Below are 22955 nucleotides of genomic sequence, written 5' to 3'. Positions count from 1 at the left end.
ACTATAATGGTATCATTTGCAAACTTCTAGATGGAGTTTGAGCAGAATCTGGCCACACAGTCCTGTGTGTACAGGGAGTAGAGTGGGGGTTGAGGATGCAACCTTGTGGAGTATCTGTGTTTACAATAATCATGGTGGAGGTGTTGCTGCCTATACTTACTGACTGTGGTCTGTTGGTCAGGAAGTTAAGGATCCAGTTATATAGGGAAGCGTGACTCCCAGGGTACAGAGTTTGGTGATGAATTTACTTGGAATAATAGTATTGAAGGCAGAACTTTAGTCAATAAACAATAGTCTGACATAGGTGTCTTTACTATCTACATAGTCCAGAGATGAGTGTAGGACCATGGACATGGTGTCCACCATAGACCTGTTTCAGTGTTAGGTGTATTGCAGTGGGTTAAAGTTGTCTGGAAAGCTGGAACTGATTCAATCCATGACCAGCCTCCAAAAGCACTTCATAGGGTAGATGCTGGAGCCACTGGGTATTCGTCATTAAGGCATGCTATCTTGTTTTCCTTGCATGCCTGGATGATAGTGGTCTTCTTAAAGCAGGTGAGTACGACAGCCTGGAGCAGTGAGAGGTTTATGATGTCTGCAAATAGCCCTGCTAGCTGATCCATACAAGGTTTAAGGATATGACCAGGGACACCATCTGGGCTGGATGCTTTCTTGGGTTCACCCGCTGGGAGATTGATCCTACGTCTGCAATGGTGACTGTAGACTGTCAGGGCAGATTGCGGCATACCCATTCCCTTTTGTTCAAGGTGTGCAGAGAATGTTTTAAGCTGATCGGGAAGGAATGTCCTGGTTTTGGTGATGTGCCCGTCTTCGTTTTGTAACCTGTTTTGATATGTAAGCCCTGCCACAGCTGATGGTTAGACTGAGTCTCAATTTTGGACTGGTACTGTCTCATAGCATCTCTGTTAGCTTCATGGAGGAAAATGGGGGCCATGCTTACAAACCAAGTATTATGATCCATCTAAGTTTACTGATCAGGATACTGAGAAGGTTGTAATGTATTCCTTTGAAAAATTGGGTCCTGCTCCTTCACCTTCCACTGAGCTGTGAATGTAGATGAAGAAGTTGGAGAGGAAGCAGGAAGGAGTATTAAAGAATCATGTGCTCAGCAGCTCAGGGCCATACTTGCTTGGCAATAATCTTACAGCACAGCAACACAGTTACTGGGCTGTGACTTTTAACCAAAACCTGCAGACTGTTAACCAAATCTCTGGGAAATCTATTTTCGGTCTCTCCAAAGTAGGGGAGATCACGTTTTGAGCAGAATATCAATTGAAGGAAAGGCGTGGCTTCACTGGAGTGAGAAGGATATGATCAAACAGATTAACACTGAGTTCCTCAAACATCTGAAAGCATGGTATTGATTAACAGGTTTGTGATTGTGGTGTGGGATCTCATTCCGAATATTGGACCTCGTTTCTGCCATTATATTTGCTAGAATCTGCCACTCCCTCTGAAATGAGTTAGAATTAGCAAGAATTAGTAACATACTTTCTTATATCTTGTAACAGCATTTATGTTGTAAAGCTATCTAGACTTGGTGTCTGTGAACATCTCCATATCAAGGAGTAATTAAATCATAGTGCTTGAGCAACGAGACCTGGGTGTCATTATACACCAGTCATTGAAAGTGGGCATGCAGGTACAGCAGGTGGTGAAAAAGGCGAATGGTATGCTGGCATTTATAGCAAGAGGATTCGAGTACAGGAGCAGGGAGGTACTACTGCAGTTGTACAAGGCCTTGATGAGACCACACCTGGAGTATTGTGTGCAGTTTTGGTCTCCTAATCTGAGGAAAGACATCCTTGCCATAGAGGGAGTACAAAGAAGGTTCACCAGATTGATTCCTGGGATGGTAGGTTTCATATGATGAAAGACTGGATCAGCTAGGCTTATACTCGTTGGAGCTTAGAAGATTGAGGGGGGATCTGATTGAAACGTATAAAATCCTAAAGGAATTGGACAGGCTAGATGCAGGAAGATTGTTCCCGATATTGGGGAAGTCCAGAACGAGGGGTCACAGTTTGAGGATAAAAGGGAAGCCTTTTAGGACCGAGATTAGGAAAAACTTCTTCACACAGAGAGTGGTGAATCTGTGGAATTCTCTGCCACAGGAAACAGTTGAGGCCAGTTCATTGGCTATATTTAAGAGGGAGTTAGATATGGCCCTTGAGGCTAAAGGGATCAGGGGGTATGAAGAGAAGGCAGGTACAGGGTTCGGAGTTGGATGATCAGCCATGATCATACTGAATGGCGGTGCAGGTTCGAAGGGCTGAATGGCCTACTCCTGCACCTATTTTCTATGTTTCTACGAGCCTCACTGGGTTTCATGATCTAGGTTTTTCAGCATTCTGGAATCTACAAACACAGCAGCACTGCAGTTAGTGTTGCTGTGTCACAATTTCAGGGATGCAGGTTTGATCCTGTGCCCAAATATCATCTATAAGGCGTTTGCACATTCTCTCCATGACTATTGTGTTTCCTCTGGGCTCTCTGTTTTCCTCGCACATCCAAATGATGTGCTGTCAGATTAATAGCTACTGTAAAGTACACTTGAGGGTTAATGGCACAAAGAATCAAAGAGGAATTGATAGACAGGTGTAAAACAGAATAAGCTGCAGGCATAAAGTAAGGAGAGGGAATGGGGCTGATGGCATTACCCTCTTGGGAGGTGCCTGAATGCCCCCCTCTACACAGCTGCTGTACTCTATACACATGACTGTGTGGCTAGGCATAGCTCAAATACCGTCTACAAATTTTCTGACGATACAACCATTGTTGGTAGCATATCAGGTGCTGACGAGAGGGCGTACAGGGGTGAGATATGCCAACTAGTGGAGTGGCGTCATAGCAACAACCTGGCACTCAACGTGAGTAAGATGAAAGAGCTGATTGCGGACTTCAGGAAGGGTAAGACGAAGGAGTACATTCCAATCCTCATAGAGAGATCAGAAGTGAAGAGAGCGAGCAGGTTCAACTTCCTCGGTGTCAAGATCTCTGAGGATCTAACCTGGTCCCATCATATCGATGGAGCTTAGGAGGATGATGGCGCCTAATGACGACTGCTTTGCTTGCATCTTTGGAAACAGCTCTATTTCTACCTTTAATATCTTTATTTTTTGCTTTCAGGGTTCTTTTGAAGACCCTGACCTGGAGTTACACGTAGGTTTTGGATCTTTGCGGGAATGGGACACGTTCTTGGGGTTCAATGACTGGCTGCTAGTCAACATGCCAAGGGTTTGGCCTGAGATCCTCGATCGTGTTCGGAAGCCTAAGATCTCGGGGTTCTAGAGACGGGTGGATCGAGGGTCAGTGTGACGGCCAGAAACTCATGTGTCGTCAGGGAGGCTGGAAAATCCTTCGCTGTGGGCCCAAAGACCCGAGGCCTTTGCGATCTTCGGACACAGAGCTTGACGGCCTTTTAACACCGTAAACCAGCGGGATGTTGTTATGTCTGCCGCTCACTGTGAAAATGGGGGACACCTCCCTCTCCCTTGCCAGGGGGAGAAAAAACCTGTGGTTTGTCAAATTTCAGATGAAATGCAAAGCCTTTGGGGTAACTTTGGCCTGTGTCTTTGCTATTGCTTAGCACATGCTTAGCTCGGTGAATGTGCCGATGCACATTTATTTTTGCTGGTGGGGGAGGGGGGATAATTGCTCGCTACCACTTACATGCGGGAGGGGGGAGCTGGAGTGGGATTTTGGGGTTCTCACGTTTAACTGTCATTTATTCTGTGGTGCACTTCTTTGATTTCGTGGATGTTTTGCAAAGAAAAAGCATTTCAGGATGCATATTGTAAACACTCCTCTGACATTAAACTTGACCTTTGAACCTTTGTAGTCATAAAGAAGGAAAGACAGCGGCTATACGTTATTAGGAGTTTGAAGAGATTTGGCATGTCAACAAATACACTCAAAAACTTCTATAGTTGCGCCATGGAGAGCATTCTGACAGGCTGCATCACTGTCTGGTATGGAGAGGCTACTGCACAGGACCGAAAGAAGCTGCAGAGGGTTGTAAATCTAGTCAGCTCCATCTTGGGTACTAGCCTACAAAGTACCCAGGGCATCTTCAGGGAGCGGTGTCTCAGAAAGGCAGCATCCATTATTAAGGACCCCCAACACCCAGGGCATGCCCTTTTCTCACTGTTACCATCAGGTAGGAGGTTCAGAAGCCTGAAGGCACACACTCAGCGATTCAAGAACAGCTTCTTCCCCTCTGCCATCTGATTCCTAATTTTAACAAATCTATTCAATATATGTAATTGATTTACTTGTTTATTTATTATTATGTTTTATTTTATTTATTATTATTATTATTTTTCTCTCTCTGCTAGATTATGTATCGCATTGAACTGCTGCTGCTAAGTTAACAAATTTCACATCACATGCCGGTGATAATAAACCTGATTCTGCTTCTGATTCTACTTGTTAGTAAATGTGCAGTCAGTGGAGAACAAAATTGAAGACTTGAGGGGAAGATTGCTGTATCAGAGGGAAATGAGAAATTGTTGTGTTCTATGTCTGAGTGAGACGTAGCTTTTCCCTAGCACGCCAAATACACTGATTATGTTATTATGTTTTATTATTATGTTTTATTTTATTTATTATTATTATTTTTCTCTCTCTGCTAGATTATGTATTGCATTGAACTGCTGCTGCTAAGTTAACAAATTTCACATCACATGCCGGTGATAATAAACCTGATTCTGCTTCTGATTCTACTTGTTAGTAAATGTGCAGTCAGTGGAGAACAAAATTGAAGACTTGAGGGAAAGATTGCTGTATCAGAGGGAAATGAGAAATTGTTGTGTTCTATGTCTGAGTGAGACGTGGCTTTTCCCTAGCACGCCAAATACACTGATCAGACCAGAAGGTTTCTCAGTTTACAGAATGGATCGAACTGCTGATTCAGAAAAGGCAAAAAGTGCGGGTGTGTATTTCATCAGAAACTCTTGGTGGTGCTTCAAAGTGGCGGTTTTGTCAGACTTATGTTCCCCTGTCCTTCAACACTTAATTCTCAAATGTTGTCCATTCTACTTACCTATGGAGTACGAAAAGGTACAAAGATTAATTTTATTGTCAAAGAATGCATGTGCATCGGACACTCAAAACTGCTGCGCAGGTTGACTCTGTGGTTAAGAAAGCATACGGTGCGTTGGCCTTCATCAGTCGTGGGATTGAGTTGAGGAGCCGAGAGGTAATGTTGCAGCTATATAGGACCCTGGTCAGACCCCAGTTGGAGTACTGTGTTCAGTTCTGGTCGTCTCACTACAGGAAGGATGTGGAAACCATAGAAAGCGTGCAGAGGAGATTTACAAGGATGTTGCCTGGATTGGGGAGCATGCCTTATGAGAATAGTTTGAGTGAACTTGGCCTTTTCTCCTTGGAGTGATGGAGGATGAGAGGTGACCTGATAGAGGTGTTCAAGATAATGAGAGGCATTGATCGTGTGGATAGTCAGAGGCTTTTTCCCAGGGCTGAAATGGCTAGCACGAGAGGGCACAGTTTTAAGGTGCTTGGAAGTAGGTACAGAGGAGATGTCAGGGGTAAGTTTTTTATGCAGAGAGTGGTGAGTGCGTGGAATGGGCTGATGGTGACGGTGGTGGAGGCAGATACGATAGGATGTTTTAAGAGACTCATGGATAGGTACATGGAGCTCAGAAAAATAGAAGGCTATGGGTAACCCTAGGTAAATTCCTTCAGTTTTTTCAGTGTTTTCTTTCTTGTGGCCGATTGGCAGGTGGGTGATCTATTAGTTTTTTGTGTGTGAGAGGTCTGATGCTACTGTTGCTGTTCTTTTCTGCAAGTGGTGGGGTCGGAGATTTGATGTTATTATTACTGTTTATTTTCTCTGTGGGGGAGTTAAGGACATATTCGGCACAGCATTGTGGGCCGAAGGGCCTGTATCGTGCTGTAGGCTTTCTATGTTTCTATGTTTTTCTATGTTTCTACAATACAACTCTGATCTTTGCCTTTTCCAGATAGCCATAAAATTCAGAAAGACAACGTGAGATACAATCCCACTGGCAAGAATAAGAATAAGAAAAAGAAACAAAACTTGCAAACCCCAAAACCCCCTGATTTGCAGAAAATAAAACAGTAACAATAACATCAAATTCCCCTGCTGCCTCCCTACCAGTAACAATGATGTCATCTAAGTAACACTGAGTACCCGGACAGCCTTACAGCACCTGCTCCATAGCTTTTGAGCTTTCTGCCGAGTGCAGGTGCGGATGCTACTCCAAAAATAAACTCACTCCTGTATGCCCTCTCGTCACCACCTGAGATTCTTCCAACAACAGCTGTACCATCAACAAATTTATCGATGGTATTTGAGCTATGCCTAGCCACACAGTCATGGGTATAGAGAGAGTAGAACAGTGGGCTAAGCACACAACCCTGAGGTGCACTAGTGTTGATCATTAGCGAGGAGGATATGTTATCACCAATCCGCACAGACTGTGGTCTTCTGGTTAGGAAGTCGAGGATCCAATTGCAGAGGGAGGTACAGAGGCCCAGGTTCTGTAACTTCTCAATCAGGATTGTGGGAATGATGGTATTAAATGCTGAGCTTTAGTCGATGAACAGCATCCTGACATAGATGTTTGTGTTGTCCAGGTGGTCTAAAGCTGTGTGAAGAGCCAAGGAGATTGCATCTGCCGTTGACCTATTGTGGCGATAGGCCAATTGCAGTGGGCACTGTATTCCGTGCCTTCAATGGCTTCAATACAACACAATTTCTGGCGTGCAACATGGAAGAACTTTGCACAAGCACCACACAGTAGAGGCCAGGGATGAATTTTTACCCCAACAAAACTTCTGGAGATAAAATTGAATCTGAGGTGAGTAATTCATTGATAAGGATGAGTTAACTAATTCTTCCTTTTTGGAATGAACTGGATCAAACTAGAACGTTATGATTAATGAGGACAGTGAAGGGAAATAAACATGCATGCGGTAATTATATATACATGAAACACAGAAGAATTCCCTTCTGTTCAGAGACTTGTTTATATAAGTATTGATTGAAGTGACTTGGCCTTTGTGTCCAATCACTGGAGAAGAGTTCAAAGTTGATGTCACATCCTGGCAGTCAGTTTTACCATCTAAGGCATATGCACCATTCTAATTTATTGAGTCCATTCATTGTAATATGACAATCATACTTTGTAGATTCCTTAAATTTATTGACAATTTTAATTTTGCAAACAGCTTGATCCCTTTCACTAAAGTAATTTCCTTTGCATCAAATAATTTTTTGTCATCCAATAATTTGAAATAGTGATTTGAGTAACCTAACAAGGTGTGCTTGACGATATTGGATTAAATTAGCAGCTTGTATGAGAAGGTGACACTAAGTAAATAAACAATGCACGACAAAAGAAAATATTGCTTGATGATAAGTTTTGTACAATCATGCATGGTGAAACATCAATTTATTTTTTAAAAAGATGACTAAACAAGCACAAAAAGGATATTTGTTATGTTGTTCCTTTAAGAAGAAGTGTAATTGGTTAAATTTTTAATTGGTTTCATTGGGGTTTGACTCTGATTCAGAAAGCAACTAGACAAAGCATTGATATTTAAGTCAAATGAGATAGAAAATAAAAATTCCTGCCTTTTATGCAAAATTATGCATAAAAAGCATTTTGAGCATGGTTTGAAGTGTTTCCAGTATTATGCGAATTTCTGCACTCATTGCTTTTTTGCCAGTTTCTGAAGTTAAATGGGGGAACATTATTTGTTTCATTCCACCCACCAGGAAATTAAATGGAACAGTTTCTGACATGATTCACAATATCGAAGGCATTATTTCCTTCTGTGACTGCAATGACATTATCAAGGTGCACAGTGCGTGGTTCAGACCTAATGACAGAAGTCAGACCAAATATTTGCAAACTAAAACTTTTGTTACTCACTGTTAAACAAAAACAAAAATCACACAGGAAGTCAGGAACTGTGAATGGGGCCATGGAGACACTGATTTTACATTCACTGAAATTCCATTACAGTAAAGCTCCAATAATTCATTATCCTATTATTTAGAAGACCTGATGGTTTGGCATCTGGCTCACAAGAACCCCATTCCTACAATCATCTTAAACACACCAGGGCCCTCTTCTTTTAATTATTTCAAAACTAAACTTTATTCACAATAAAATCTATGTACAGAGGGAAAAATGAAATATAAAAGCTTTTAACATTCTTCATGCTATCTCATTAATTTCAAATCCCTTGTTCCCAGACTCAGAGGCAGACGTCAATCAGTGAGGACTGGTAACAACATCTTTTCCTCATTGACCATCAACATGAGTGCATCTCAAGGCTGCCTACTTAGCCCCGTGCTCAATACATACATGACTGTGTGGCTAAGCACGGCTCCGATGCCAATTTCAAGTTCACTAACAACACTACTGTTATTGAATATATCACAGGTTGGTCGATCAGAGCGAGGTAGGCCATCGGGTTGAGTGGTCCGCAACAACAATCTCTCGCTCAACTTTGGCAAAACTAAAGAGCTGATTGTTGACTTCATCGAGGGGAAGGAGGGGGAACATGTGCCAGTCTACACTGGGGAATAGGTGGTGGAGAAGAACAACAGTTTAAAATTATTGGACGTTAACATATTGGATGACTTGGACATTATAAGGAAGGCGCACCAGCGTCTTTACTTTGGAGGTTAAGGAGGGTTGGTATGTTGCTGAACATGTTAACAAACTTTAAGATGTACTGTTGAAAGTATCCTGCATCATTGTTTGCTATGGTAATTCAAATGCACAGGAACATAAGACACCACAGTAATGTAGTGGTTAGCACAATGCTATTACAGCCTGGGGCTTTCCAGAGTTCAGAGTTCAATTCTGGCTCCTTTCTGCAAAGAGTCTGTACATCTTTCCCATGGCATGATTTTCCCTGAGTGCTCCGGTCTCCTCCCACAGTTCAAAGATGTACTCATTGGTCGTACTGGGTTATCCTGTGATTAGGTTAGGGTTAATCGGGTTTGGTGGGGGTTGCCGGGGCAGCACTGCTCGAAGGGCTAGAAGGGCCTACACCAAGCTGTATCGTGAAATAAAATTTTTTAAAAACTTGAGAAGCTGCAGAGAGTCGTGGAGTCTGCCTAATACATCATGGACACGTCCCTCCCCACCATCAGCAGTACCTACAGAAGGCACAGCCTCAAGAAAGCATCCATCATCTAGCATCTCCACCATCTGGGCCATGCCTGGTCTAGCAGCTACCATCAGGCAAGATGTAAAGAAGCCTGAAGTTCTACAACACAGATTCAAAAACAGATATTTCCCTTCAACCAGTCTGTTCCTGAAACAATTGGCAGAACCATAATCACTACAGTTTAGTAACATTCAGACTACTGATCATTTTGCACTGAATTGGACTTCTTTTGTATTTTTCTTATTGTAAAATTGTGTATAACTTATGTTAACTTCATTCCTTTCCTGTGAATGCTGCATATATGATGCTATGTGCCTCCGATGCTGTTGCAAATACATTTTTCGTTGCACCTGTGCATACATTTACTTATGTGTACTGCATGACAATAAACTTGTTTTGTTATCTTCCATATTATGCAAGAAAGATGATATAACATATTAATGTTTCTGCTCTAATTTCTTTTCTTTTCAAAATTAAACTTTATTCATAATACAATGAATTCAAAAAGAACCACAGTGTAAAACTCTGTAATTTCTCAGAGTAAAGATGCACCATTTTTACAATTTCTCGTGGTGATTCCTGACACAAAGTTAAAGCTTGCTCTTTTTTTAATACTTTAGTAATACTTGAGTAATATTGTAAATATATTGTTGATGAAGCATTCTTTATTTGTTTAATTCATTATGGTTTATATCTAAAAATCCACGAATTGCATACATCATAACACCACCATGTGTGTCTTGCTAAAGTAAAAAAATGAAATGGGTTAAAGTAACATGGGTTATTCCCAGCTCTGTGTTTTTCTTTTGATTGTTGTACTAGGGAACATTCAAGGCTGTTATGTCAGTGGGGTAAAGCTGTTGTTAATCCTGCAGAAGTTATCCCATTGCATTGATCTTGCAATTGGTTAAAAGCTCAGCACAACATTGTGGCCTTGAGTTTTATAACTTTCTTTCAGAGTTATAAAACATAACAGTGCCAATGAGTAAGTTTTAAACAAACCCAAGATGACTGCCTACCAGTTAAAGCACAGCGAGATGTCTGAGTTTAAAAAAATGCAGTTGGAAACAGTCCAACCAAACCAGCCAAGATGAGCTTTGCTGATATCATGAAAGCAATGCAAGAACATTTAGAACTGAAAACATTGTTGATTTCAGAATATTTTAGGTTTTGTTAGTGGAATCAAAAAGAAGAGCAGTCCACTTCAGCATAAGTGGCTGAATTGAAGAAGTTGTCCGAGCATTGCCAGTTCAGTGATGGGCTTAGTGATGAACTGAGAGATTGGTTAGTTTGTGGAATCTTAAAAGTAAACATTCCAAAACAGCTCTTGACAACTCACACTTACAAGAGCAGTTTAAATTGCTGTATCAATAGAAACAGCAGACAGAGATACAATTGAGTTGCAGTCATGAATGAAAGTCAGGATGAACAAAATTTCAATATTGAAACAGAAACTGTCCTGGCTGAAATTATTTTACCATTGTGGCAGGGGCCTCACATACACAAGACCAATGCAGATTTAAAGACGAAACTTGCAGAAAATGCAAAAAAAATAGAACATATACAAAGAACATGTTGGGCAGACAAAAATAAATAGACTATACAGGGGAGAAAAAAAGATAAAAAGTCAAGTTGCAGTTTCAAAAAGAGCACTAATCTGCTCATAGTTGATGAAAAATCTGTTAATGATGAGCGTGAGACAGGACTGTATAGCCTTGAGATTTACAATATGAAAACTAACAATAGACAAGAAATATGCCTTACACCAGAAGTAAATATTAAATTAATTAAAATGGAATTGGACACTGGTTTGGCTGTTTCAGTCAGTTCACAAACTGAGTTTGAATGGCATTTCAGATACTGAATTAAAGCCTGCAGATCCAACAAAGAACCCATATCGGAGAAAAGATAACTCCTGTGGGAATGACATTCATAACTGTGAAATAGAAACAACAAACAAGCCACAATGGGCTTGTATGTGGTAAATATAGGAGGGCCAGCATTGTGGGATTATGAATGGCTGAGACAACTTCAAATTGATTGGAGATTTATTTACCATTTGCACGCCACGTCCCCTGTAATAGAGTCAACTGAAAGCAAATTAATAAAGTTACTGGATGATGCCAGAGCAGTGTTCAAGGATGGCACTGGAATGCCCAAACATATCAAGGGTAAACTATTCTTAAATGAAAATGCCACACACAAGTTTTGCAAACCCTGTCTAGTTCCTTATACTATCCGTTATAAAGTAGCCAGTGAGCTAGATTGCATGGAGGCTGAAGGAATTCTGTCCAAGTTTGAATGGAGCCCATGGGCAATGCCAGTGGTCCCAGTAACCAAGAATAATGGATCTGTGGTGATCTTAAGGTTACCATCAACCCTGTACTGAAAGTACATCAATATCCTCTGCCCAGGTTAAAGAATATATTTCTAAAATACTTATGGAGAAAACACTTCAGCAAAGTCAACTTAGCTCAGGACTACCTACAGATGGAGGTGGAAGAAGAGTCCAAAGTATTACTCAACATAAACCCTCACAAAAGGTTTTTATGACTATACTGGTAGGGATGACATGGAGCATCTCCAAAACTCAAGACAGTATTAAAAAAAATTAGAAGATTATGGGGCTCAGAGCATGAAGTAGCAAATGTGCATTCTTTAAAGCAGCCATCACTTTACAGTGGGCACATAACTGATGCACAAGGATTACCCAAGTGTGCTGAGAAACTTCAAGCAGTGCTGGATGTCCCAAGGCCTAAGGATGTGTCACAGTTGTGGTCATTTTTAGGATTCGTCCATTACTATAACAGGTTCCTGCCAAACCTGGTTACTGTGCTCCTTTCCCTTGAACTCGTTACTGAAGATCAGGAAGAAATGGCAATGGTCAAAGCAGTGTGACTTGGCTTTCAAAAAGGCAAGGGAGGTGGTGACGTCAGTCACTGTACTCACACATTATGATCCACATCATGCAGCGAAACTTGCCTGTGATGTTTTGCCTTATCGTATAGATCCAGATATGTCACATGTTATGAGTGATGGAAGTGAATGCCTCATAGCCTTTACATTACATTCCCTTACCACTAGAGAGAAACATTACACACAGATTAACAAAGAGGACTTGAGTTCTGGTTGGGGTGTAAAGCACTTCAAGAAGTACTTGTACAGGAGAGAATTTTCCCTCATTACTGATCATCAACCACTAATGTCCATTTTCAATCCACAGAAGGGTGTTCCACTAACAGCGGCAGCACAAATGCAGAGGTGGGCTCTGTTTCTTGGAGGACACAATTACAAAATCAAATTCAAGAGGAAAATTAAACATGGAATGCTGATGGATTGTCCCGTTTACCCCCTTGGAAAAGGAAATACTGGAAAAATTTACAAAAAAATACAGTCCCCTTGTCGTAGTTTCACTAATGCAAATCAAATGTCTCCCAATTATGGCAGAGATGATCCAAAGGGAACCAGAAAAGACCCCACACTGTCTCAGGTCTACAAGGCCTCCCCAAAATGGCTGGAATGAGCAGCAGAAACTCCAGTTCCCCCATTTTTACCAGCACGAGATGAACTTGCCCTTGAAGGGGTTTGCCTCGTGTGGGGATTGAGAGTTGTTGTACCATCTAAGCTGAGAGCTAAAGTGTTGGAGGAGCTACATGCCAGTCATCTAGGTGTGGTCAAAATGGAAGCATTGGCTCGAAGCTTTGTCTGGTGGCCTGGGATAGATCAGCAGATCAAGCAGATTACCATGCACTGTTAGAGATGCCAACACGTCCAGAAGATGCCAAAGCAGCGCCTCCCCATCCATGGAAATGGCCTGCATTGCCCTGGTAGAAGATTCGCGTAGATTTTTCTGGACCATTCATGGGATCAAATTTCATGGTAATAGTGGATGCAGTTAAAATGTGGCCAGAAGTGTTCCCAATTACCTCCACTACAGCCTTGCATATTGTTGATGTGTTGAGAAGCCTCTTTTCAAGGACTGGTGTTCCAGAACACTTAGTCAGTGACAGTGATCCACAGTTTGTTGTAGAACAGTTTCAGTCATTCCTGAAAATGAATGGAATAAGGCCTATTTCATCTGCACTGTACCACCCAGCTACAAATAGCTTGCTGGATTGGTTTGTCTAGATTCTAAAGAGCGTGATGCAAGCAGTCATCAGAACAAATCTTAGCACTTTCTTTTTGTACACCAAACTGGGATGAAGTCCGGTTTCTAGGTAATAGTTTAATATACTTCAGTAAAACACTATGGACTTCATGCAAGCACAAAATTTATTTTATTTAGAGACACAGATGGAATAGGGCCTTCTGGCACTTCTAGCTGCACCGCCCAACGACATCTGATTTAACCTTAGCCGAATCATGGGACAATTTACAATGACCAACTTAACCTACCAATCAGCACATCTTCGGACCCGGAGAAAATCCACGCTTTCCATGGAGTCGACATATAAACTCCTTATAGATGAAGTTGGAATTGAACTCTGAGCTGTAGGAGTGCCACATTAACTGCTGCACTACCATGGTGTCTAAGTACCCCTTGTGACTTTGGAACACACCATCCCCCAAAAAATGCAGAAATCAGAATCAGTATCAGGTTTATTGTTATTAACATTTATTGCGAAAAATGAGGTTTTGTGGCAGCACTACAGTGTAATGCATAACATATACGGTACTATAAATTACAATAAGAAATATATTTGGATAGACTGGGGCTTATTAGGGAGAGTCAACATGGCTTTGTGCGTGGTAGGACATGTTTGACCGATCTATTGGAGTTTTTCGAGGAGGTTACCAGGAAGGTGGATGAAGGGAAGGCAGTGGATGTTGTCTACATGGACTTCAGTAAGGCCTTTGACAAGGTCCCGCATGGGAGGTTAGTTAGGAAAATTCAGTCGCTAGGTATACATGGAGAGGTGGCAAATTGGATTAGACATTGGCTCGATGGAAGAAGCCAGAGAGTGGTGGTAGAGAATTGCTTCTCTGAGTGGAGGCCTGTGACTAGTTGTGTGCCACAGGGATCAGTGCTGGGTCCATTGTTATTTGTCATCTATATCAATGATCTGGATGATAATGGGGTAAGTTGGATCAGCAAGTTTGCTGATGATACAAAGATTGGAGGTGTAGTGGACAGTGAGGAAGGTTTTCAGAGCCTGCATAGAGATTTGGACCAGCTGGAAAAATGGGCTAAAAAATGGCAGATGGAGTTTAATACTGACAAGTGTGAGGTATTGCACGTTGGAAGGACAAACCAAGGTAGAACATACAGGGTTAATGGTAAGGCACTGAGGAGTGCAGTGGAACAGAGGGATCTGGGAATACAGATACAAAATTCCCTAAAAGTGGCGTCACAGGTAGATAGGGTCGTAAAGAGAGCTTTTGGTACATTGGCCTTTATTAATCAAAGTATTGAGTATAAGAGCTGGAATGTTATGATGAGGTTGTATAAGGCATTGGTGAGACCGAATCTGGAGTATTGTGTTAAGTTTTGGACACCAAATTACAGGAAGGATATAAATAAGGTTGAAAGAGTGCAGAGGAGGTTTACAAGGATGTTGCCGGGACTTGAGAAACTCAGTTACAGAGAAAGGTTGAATAGGTTGGGACTTTATTCCCTGGAGCGTAGAAGAATGAGGGGAGATTTGATAGAGGTATATAAAATTATGATGGGTATAGATAGAGTGAATGCAAGCAGGCTTTTTCCACTGAGGCAAGGGGAGAAAAAAACCAGAGGACATGGGTTTAGGGTGAGGGGGGAAAAGTTTAAAGGGAACATTAGTGGGGGCTTCTTCACACAGAGAGTGGTGGGAGTATGGAATGAGCTGCCAGACGAGGTGGTAAATGCGGGTTCTTTTTTAACATTTAAGAATAAATTGGACAGATACATGGATGGGAGGTGTATGGAGGGATATGGTCCGTGTGCAGGTCAGTGGGCTAGGCAGGAAATGGTTCGGCACAGCCAAGAAGGGCCAAAAGGCCTGTTTCTGTGCTGTAGTTTCTATGGTTTCTATATTAATAAATAAATAGTGCATAAAGAGAACAAAATAGTAATATAGATTTCATGTGTTCATGAACCATTCAGAAATCTGATGGCGCAGGGGAGCTCTGATGAGGAGTTCCTAAAATGTTGAGTGTGTGTCTGCAGGCTCCTGTACCTCCTCCCTGACATTCTGGACAGTGAGGGTCCTTCACAATGGATAAATGTAACCACTAGAGAGCATTCTCCGTGTTATCGATATAACTGTTCAAATTAACTCCCAAATTTATGGTTTTCATGAAGCTTATTAACAAACTTCAACTCATTCAGAATGCCACTGCTGGACTTTTAGCTAAAACCATGATGAGGGAGGATATCACTCCCATCCTAGTTACACTACATTGGCTTCCTGTATCATTTGGAATTGATTTTAAAGCTTTCTATGGTCTGGGACCAAAGTACATCACAGAATAGTTTTTGTTTTATAATCCAGCTCGAGTTCATGAGGTCTTATTTTGCCAGTCTGTTAAATTTAAACAATCTCCCCCAAAAGATAATTGGCAGGTCAGTTTTTTTGGAACATCGCTCTTAAATTGTGGAACTCAATACCTGAAACTATAAGGGATGCAGACTCAGTTCACACTTTTAATTATTAACTCAAAATCTATTGATTTAACCTTGCTTTTAACTAACATTATTTTGTCTTTTATTTTCATGTTTGCACTTTATCCCATTGTAAAGCACTTTGAACTACATTGTCTGTATGGAAAATGCTCTATAAATAAGTTTTAATTAAATTTGAAGTTATTATGACTTAACGATAGCAAACCAGCTGAGATTGGTGGAATAAAATAATAAATAAAATAATAATAATTGTAATATTATTAAAGTTAATTAATGCAGAGCATCCATGGAAAATGTCACCACAATCTCAGCAGACTAGATTTCTAAAGGAAGTGTCAGAAGCCTTGCTCAGAGTTGGAGCCCTCTTCCCAGAAATGGAGTGGTTCCTTGTGGCAATACAGGACTCAGTGGTTAACACAAACACATATCAAAAAGACATAATAAAAGACCAGCAAATTCAAGATGATAAATGCAGAAAATGCCAAGAGAAACCAGAAACAAACCAACACATTACAGGATCCAGCAGCAGTTTAACTCAATCTGATTACTTACATAGGCACATTCAAGTGGGTGGCAAACACCATTCACCAAAATCTTGTTTTAAAATGCAAACTGATAAAAGATAGCATACTTTACTATAAATACAAGACTGATCCTGTTTTAGAGTCAGTGTCCTACAAATTGTATTACGACCAATCCATTATTACAGATAGGGGAATCCACAATAGCCATCATGATATAATAATACAGAATAAACAAGCAAGAACAACTTACTTAATAGATATAGCCATTCCAAACACACACAACTTAAAAAAATCAATAAGTGAAAAACACTAGAAATATGCTGAATTAAAAGAGGTAATTGAAAGACTAGGGACCATGAACAGGGTATACTTTGTTCCAATAGTAATATCTACAACTGGTATCATCTCCAAGTCACTACACAATTGCATTAAACAATTAGGCCTTCACAGCAATACTTACCCTGTATGTAGGTCTCCAGAAAATGACAATACTAAACACCATTGGAATAGTCCAAAACTTTCTAACAACTGAGGAATAAATGTGCTTAGCTACATATGCCCATACCTCAGGTTTTGCCAGTCTGAACTGAGAAAAAAATAAAAATATAACAATAATAATAATAAAAAGAATGCATCCCTGCTCAATAATGTACACACAAAACAGAATATTATCGTGACTGCGCTGGCTTAAGACTTTTAGAAGGCGGTGGAATTCAAGTGTCCAAGGTAGACCACACTATTCATACTAAGGAGTAAACAAGTGTGCTCTTTATTCCGTGCTCTTTTTTATTAGAAAGATTGAGTAGTTATGTGTGTGGGTATCTCACAACAGCTATTAATAAATCACAGTGCTAAATGTGGCCCTGCTGATGGTTTCTTTGAGAAGAGCATTAATAATTCCATGCAAGCTAATTCCCTAATCATAGCTGTGTCATAAGGAGGACGTGATTAGAAGAATGAAATGACTTGATTCAAGCTTACGCACTAATTTCAATATAAAAAACATTACCCTTCTATAAATAAGACTTTACTCTATGAACTGAAAAATGACTATATACATAATGTAATCTGGCGTAGTAGGCCTCAAGGAATCAATGAAACCTCTTATTGCTATTGAATACCATGTCAGTATTTCATTGTTTTATACGGTTATTAGAAATGAGTAATATAACCAATGGGTTATGTTTATAAAGATTTTTCTTCATAATTATTAGGACTGGGATGGTAAACAAGATGCTGATTCGATTCAAATACAAAGATCTGCCTACAGGTCATATGGGCTTAAAATAAGCCAGTTAACTGAAAAGCTACATGGTTGATAATGGTGCTAGATTTAAAAATAAAGCATTAACACTACTGAATGACACTAAGAGTGTAAAGACTTTTGCACTGTTTTTCTTATCATATTCATATTGTATTAAGAATAAAGTTTATTGTTGAAATGAAAAGAAACTTGAGCAGAAAGGTTAAGATGTCATGCCATCTCTGTTACAGAAAATGGAAGGTAACATAAACAAGGAGGAAAACTGGATGACATTTTTCCATTTTTCTCTGTTTTAGGTAGTTTCTTGGGATTGAGGATGACTTGCGTCCAGTTCAATTTTGTGGGTTCTGAGATAGTTGACGGGGCCAAAGTGGGAATCGAAGATTCTTTCAGAGATGGTGCAGTAGGTTCCTGAAGGGGAGATGTGTGGGTTTTGTGAGATTATGGATGTGAACACGTATTTGATCTATAACAGTAAGATATGTGCACCCTCAAAATCCCAGCAAGGCTAAAGTCTTGTGCATTGCCCTAACCACCATGCATCTTTAACCAATCCTATGTAGAAACACACTCATGCATGCAGCTGAAAATCTTACTTAAGTCATATTGATGTACTGATACACCACAAGTAAACAAGTATAACAGATATTATATGCAGATCACTTCAGTGAAATACAAATTGTGATAGTGAAGATATCCTCTAGATCTTTAAAACATGAAAGAAGGTAAGTCAGCCCATTTGTCCTTGCTCACAGAGCAATCCCATTGCCTGACTGACTTTCCCTGTAACCTCTCCTTTCTACAATGGAACGCTGTGATTGAGAGACCTTGACAGAGATGGTTTGGACCCAAGTGCTGGAGTATCTAAGGCTGGAATCAAGACATGATATAAAGCTGGAATGATAACTGTGCAAAAATAAACCTCATTTCAAGTGCTCTTTAAATACTCAGTTCTTGCTGCCAAAAACATGATTGCCAATGAGTGGGACCATGCTGAACCCTTAAAGGAGCTGCGCCAGCTATCCAAACTCTGGAGAATTACAGCGTCTAAATCCCGGAAGCTGGCACGGTTGGAAATGTCTTGTATCTGGAACCCCTCCCCTATGGCCGACTCCTGATGGCCCTGGCTTCTCGGAAAGGCAGTGACGGTAGTTGTGGATGAGAATCAGATCCCATATGTCTCTTTCAGGTACCCAGCACCTCTTCTCAGGTCCATGTCCTTCCCAGTACACAAGGTATTGCCAAACATCCTGAACAGTGCGCGAGTCCAAAAGTCTTCTCACCGTGAAGACCTGATCCCCCTCGATAAACCTGGGTGGTGGTGGGGCTGGTGCTGACAGGTTTTAATTTACAGATGTGAAAGGTGGGATTGATCTTTAGGGTCTTGTAGAGCTGCAAGGGGTAAGCTACCAGGTTTACTGTCCTCAGGACTTTGAAGGGTCCAGTGAACCTGGGCACCAGCTTTCTCGACTTCACCTGGAGAGGCAAATCATGAGCAGACAGGCAGACCTGTTGCCCAGGCTGTAAAATGGGTAAAGCGGGTCCCTGTCTTCTCTTTCAGTTCACCTTCGTCTTCGCCTTCTGGGTAGAGACCAGCAAAATCTCTCTTGCCCTAATCCAACCTCGGCCTCCTGCTCTGGAGAGTGAGTTGGAGGATAATCAAACTGGCACTTTAGTAGTGACATCCCATGCGCCGAATGCTGTAAGGTGTGAGCGACCTCTGCCCACATCAAATGATCACATTACTCATCAGGTCTTTCCAAGGCCAGGAATCTTAGGGTGCATTCTAAATCTTGGTAATTTCACTCCATCTGGCCTTTGGACTGCAGGTGAAACCCAAAGAAAAGACTTGTTGTTGTCCCAATCACCTTACAGAACATCCTCCAAAATTGTGATGTGAATTCTGGACCACAGTCTGAGACAGGGTCCACCAGGAATCCATGGATCCTGAAGACTTGGTCCAGGACAATTTCCACAGGTCTAGCTTTGTGAATACTCTCGCTCCTCTCTCAAGGCGAGGGCATCCTTTAGTTTGTCCTGGAGTGCCTTTCATATATTGTCTTTCATATAGTTTACTTCACAGCAACCTGGTTTCACATTGGCAAGTCCAAAGAATGCCTTCCAAGAGTGAGCAGCAGTTTGCTCAGTCTAACTATTATTGCTAATTGTAACTGTGCTGATAAATCCTCTGAAAAACAACCAGAAACAAGCAAATTTAAATAACTATTTGTTAAACAACAAAAGATTGCCAATCAAATAAGAACGCAGACAAATCTCACAAGTCATTTGAATCTGAATAGAATGCCATGTGTGTTCCTTTCAACACACAGTCCAGCTTAGTGACTGATTACAACTATTGTTTCCAAATCGATCAACGGCAGATTACTGCAACAATACAATCTGTAGGGGACGCATTGCAGCAGCCAAGCTAGAAAAACAAGTCACCTACACTTGTGATTGTTGTCAGAAAACAGGAAAACCATCTCCTTCAAGTTACTTTTCAAGCCAGATGTTATCCTCACCAAGATATATTGCTCATGTTTCATTGCTTCCTGGACAAAATTCTGAAACTCTTTAACTAACACAGTCATAGGCTATACTTTATTGTCGCCAAACAATTGATACTAGAACGTACAATCATCACAGCGATATTTGATTCTGCGCTTTCTGCTCCCTGAAGTACAAATTCAACAGGAGGGCAGGAAAGAGTGGCACTATTCCCACATTCTCAGTCCAACAAGGCATGGGCAATACATGTCATCTTGCTATTGCTAGCAGAATCCCGAGAACAAATGCTTAAAGTTGGCAGCTTCACTGAACAAAGATCAAAGTAAAATTTATTATCACACACAACCGTGAGATTCTTTTTCCTGCGGGCATACTCAGCAAATCCATAGAACTAGAACTGTAAACAGGATCAATGAAAGAGCAAGAGCATAGACGACAACAAACTGTGGAGATGCAATTATAAATAAATAACGAGAGCATGAAGTAACAAGGTAAAGACCTCCTTAAGGTAAGATCATTGGTTGTGGGAACATCTCAATAGATAAGTGTAATGATCATTTTTCGTTGAAGAGCCTGATGGTTGAGGGGTAGTAACTGTTCTTGAACCTGGTGGTACAAGTTCTGAGGCACTGATGCCTTCTGCCTGATAGCAGCAGCAGGAAAAGAGCATGGCCTGGCTGGTGAGAATCTTTGATGATAGATGCTGATTGCCTGTGACAGCATTTCATGTAGATGTGCTCAATGGTGGGGAGGGCTTTACCCATGATGTACTGGGCTGAATCCACTACCTTGTGTAGGGTTTTCTGCTCAGTGGCATTAGTAATCTCATACCAGGCCAGAATGCCTCCAGCCAACACACTTTCCACCACACATCTACAGAAGATTGTGAAGGTTTTTGAAGTCGTGCCAAATCTCCACAGCTTCTAAGGAAGTAGAGGCACTTTCCATATCATTCCAATTTGAGATACTTACTGTCTTTACATTCCCTGATTTTTCAACTCCAAAGCTTCACTGTTACATGACAAGGCCATTGTCATAAAACTTTTGTGTGGAACTCTACTATCGCATTGTGATAATCCAAAGAAATAATCACAATTTTCTTCAGTTATTTTTTCATTTTTTTTCTACAAGGAGGGTTGTAAGGTTGATCAAAATCAACTTGCCCTTTAGAATTCAATGCTCACATTCCTTGATTAACTCATATTTGTCAAAGCGCTCACTAATTTTATGTTGAAGGCTCTGCTAACTGAAGTATAATTTGGTTTATAATCTCATGGTTTGTTTGAATTTTTTGTGGGATCTCACATTTCTCTCTGCACTGGCACAAATTTTCCTTTTATGAAGAGTGATGGAAACATTATTTGCAATATTTTTCCACAATAAGAAACACTGGGAAAATGAAGCAATGAGAATGTTAGTGTGTGTCATATGAATTTAAACATATTTCTCTTCACTCCTTTAAAAGCCAGAAATTATAAAAGCAATTTCCATGAAAGTACATTACTTGACAGTCAAATGATTCTTAATTGAAGATAATTAAACTGACAGCAATGAATTTTTTATGATGTGACATATTTTCAAAATCAAAACAAGTGCCAAAATCTGTGCAGGTAGGCATTGTTCACGTCTGTTCTTCGTTTCAATGTACATTTTTTAATGGTTCATCATTACATAAATTTTCCTGGAGATGGTGATTAAAATTAAAACCAGGCAGTGCTGAAATGAAATAAAAAGACATTAGGCCTATGAAAAGGATGCATGTTAGATTAAGCCAGCTGTAAAGTAGAAATGTTACACATCTTCAACTTAACCAGCTCATCCAAAATTCTGCTGCCATATTTTACTCATGTTCACCTGTTCCATGAACCCAGGGCTCACTGAACTTCTCAGAGTTCCATCCTTTCCTTCAATTGTTCTCATGGCCGTGCACAATTTCTATATTTTTCAATGACCTGAGATCAGTGTTCGATCCTTCCCTTGGTTTTTGTCAGTGTGGAGCTTACCTGCGATAGTTGGTGCATTTTCCCAGGTATTCCAGTAGTTTACTCCCGCTGTATAAAAGTGTGCTCATCAGAAGGTTAATTTACTTCTGTGAGATGAGCGACAGGAGCATCAGAGCGGCGTTGATGGGCTTGTGAAAGAGGACAGCTTAGGAGGAAATAAGGGACTAATGCATTAAAGCCTCCTTTTATTTAAGTGGCTAAGTAGTCTCTTCATATGATGTGGGAGAATATAGAATTCAGACCATAGTTTTTTAGTTAGTGAAAGTCAAAATCATTCATTCTCACCACTCACGAAGAGTAAAAAGATGAGTCTTTAAGACTCAAAGATTGGAAGTACATTTATTATCAAGGTATGTATGAAGTATACAACCCTGAGATTCGTCTTCCCCATGGACTGCCACGAAACAAAGAAAATCATGAAACCCGTTCAAAGAAGAAACATCAACCCCATCCTCCACTCAAAAAAATTGTGCAAACAGCAACAAACAAAAGGGCAAAAAGCACAGAATTGAAGAAAGAGTCCAGGCACATCCAGTTCAGCTCAGTGTTCATTGTCTGCAGGCTACCCTGATTCAAAATCGCCCAAAATAGCAACAGAAAAAGGAGCAACCAGAAACCAGAAACACATCATAATGTGAACTACAGAGTCCAATCCACAAACTGCATCAATTAAAACTTCCCCAAGACTTAGAACTCTGGCACCATCCTCTGACAGCATCAAGGAAGAGAGACAGACCATTTGAATATAGGGACCCTCCTTTGGTAGCAACAAGTGTGAGTCTGGTAGATAGTGCTGAACGCCTGCTCGCCTCAATGATTTCAATCTTCCTTGGCACTTTAATCTGTGAGATCACCGAGAA

This window comes from Mobula birostris, chromosome 20, assembly GCF_030028105.1.
Source record: "Mobula birostris isolate sMobBir1 chromosome 20, sMobBir1.hap1, whole genome shotgun sequence".
NCBI lineage: Eukaryota > Metazoa > Chordata > Chondrichthyes > Myliobatiformes > Myliobatidae > Mobula > Mobula birostris.
Note: the sequence above shows the minus strand (reverse complement) of the source record.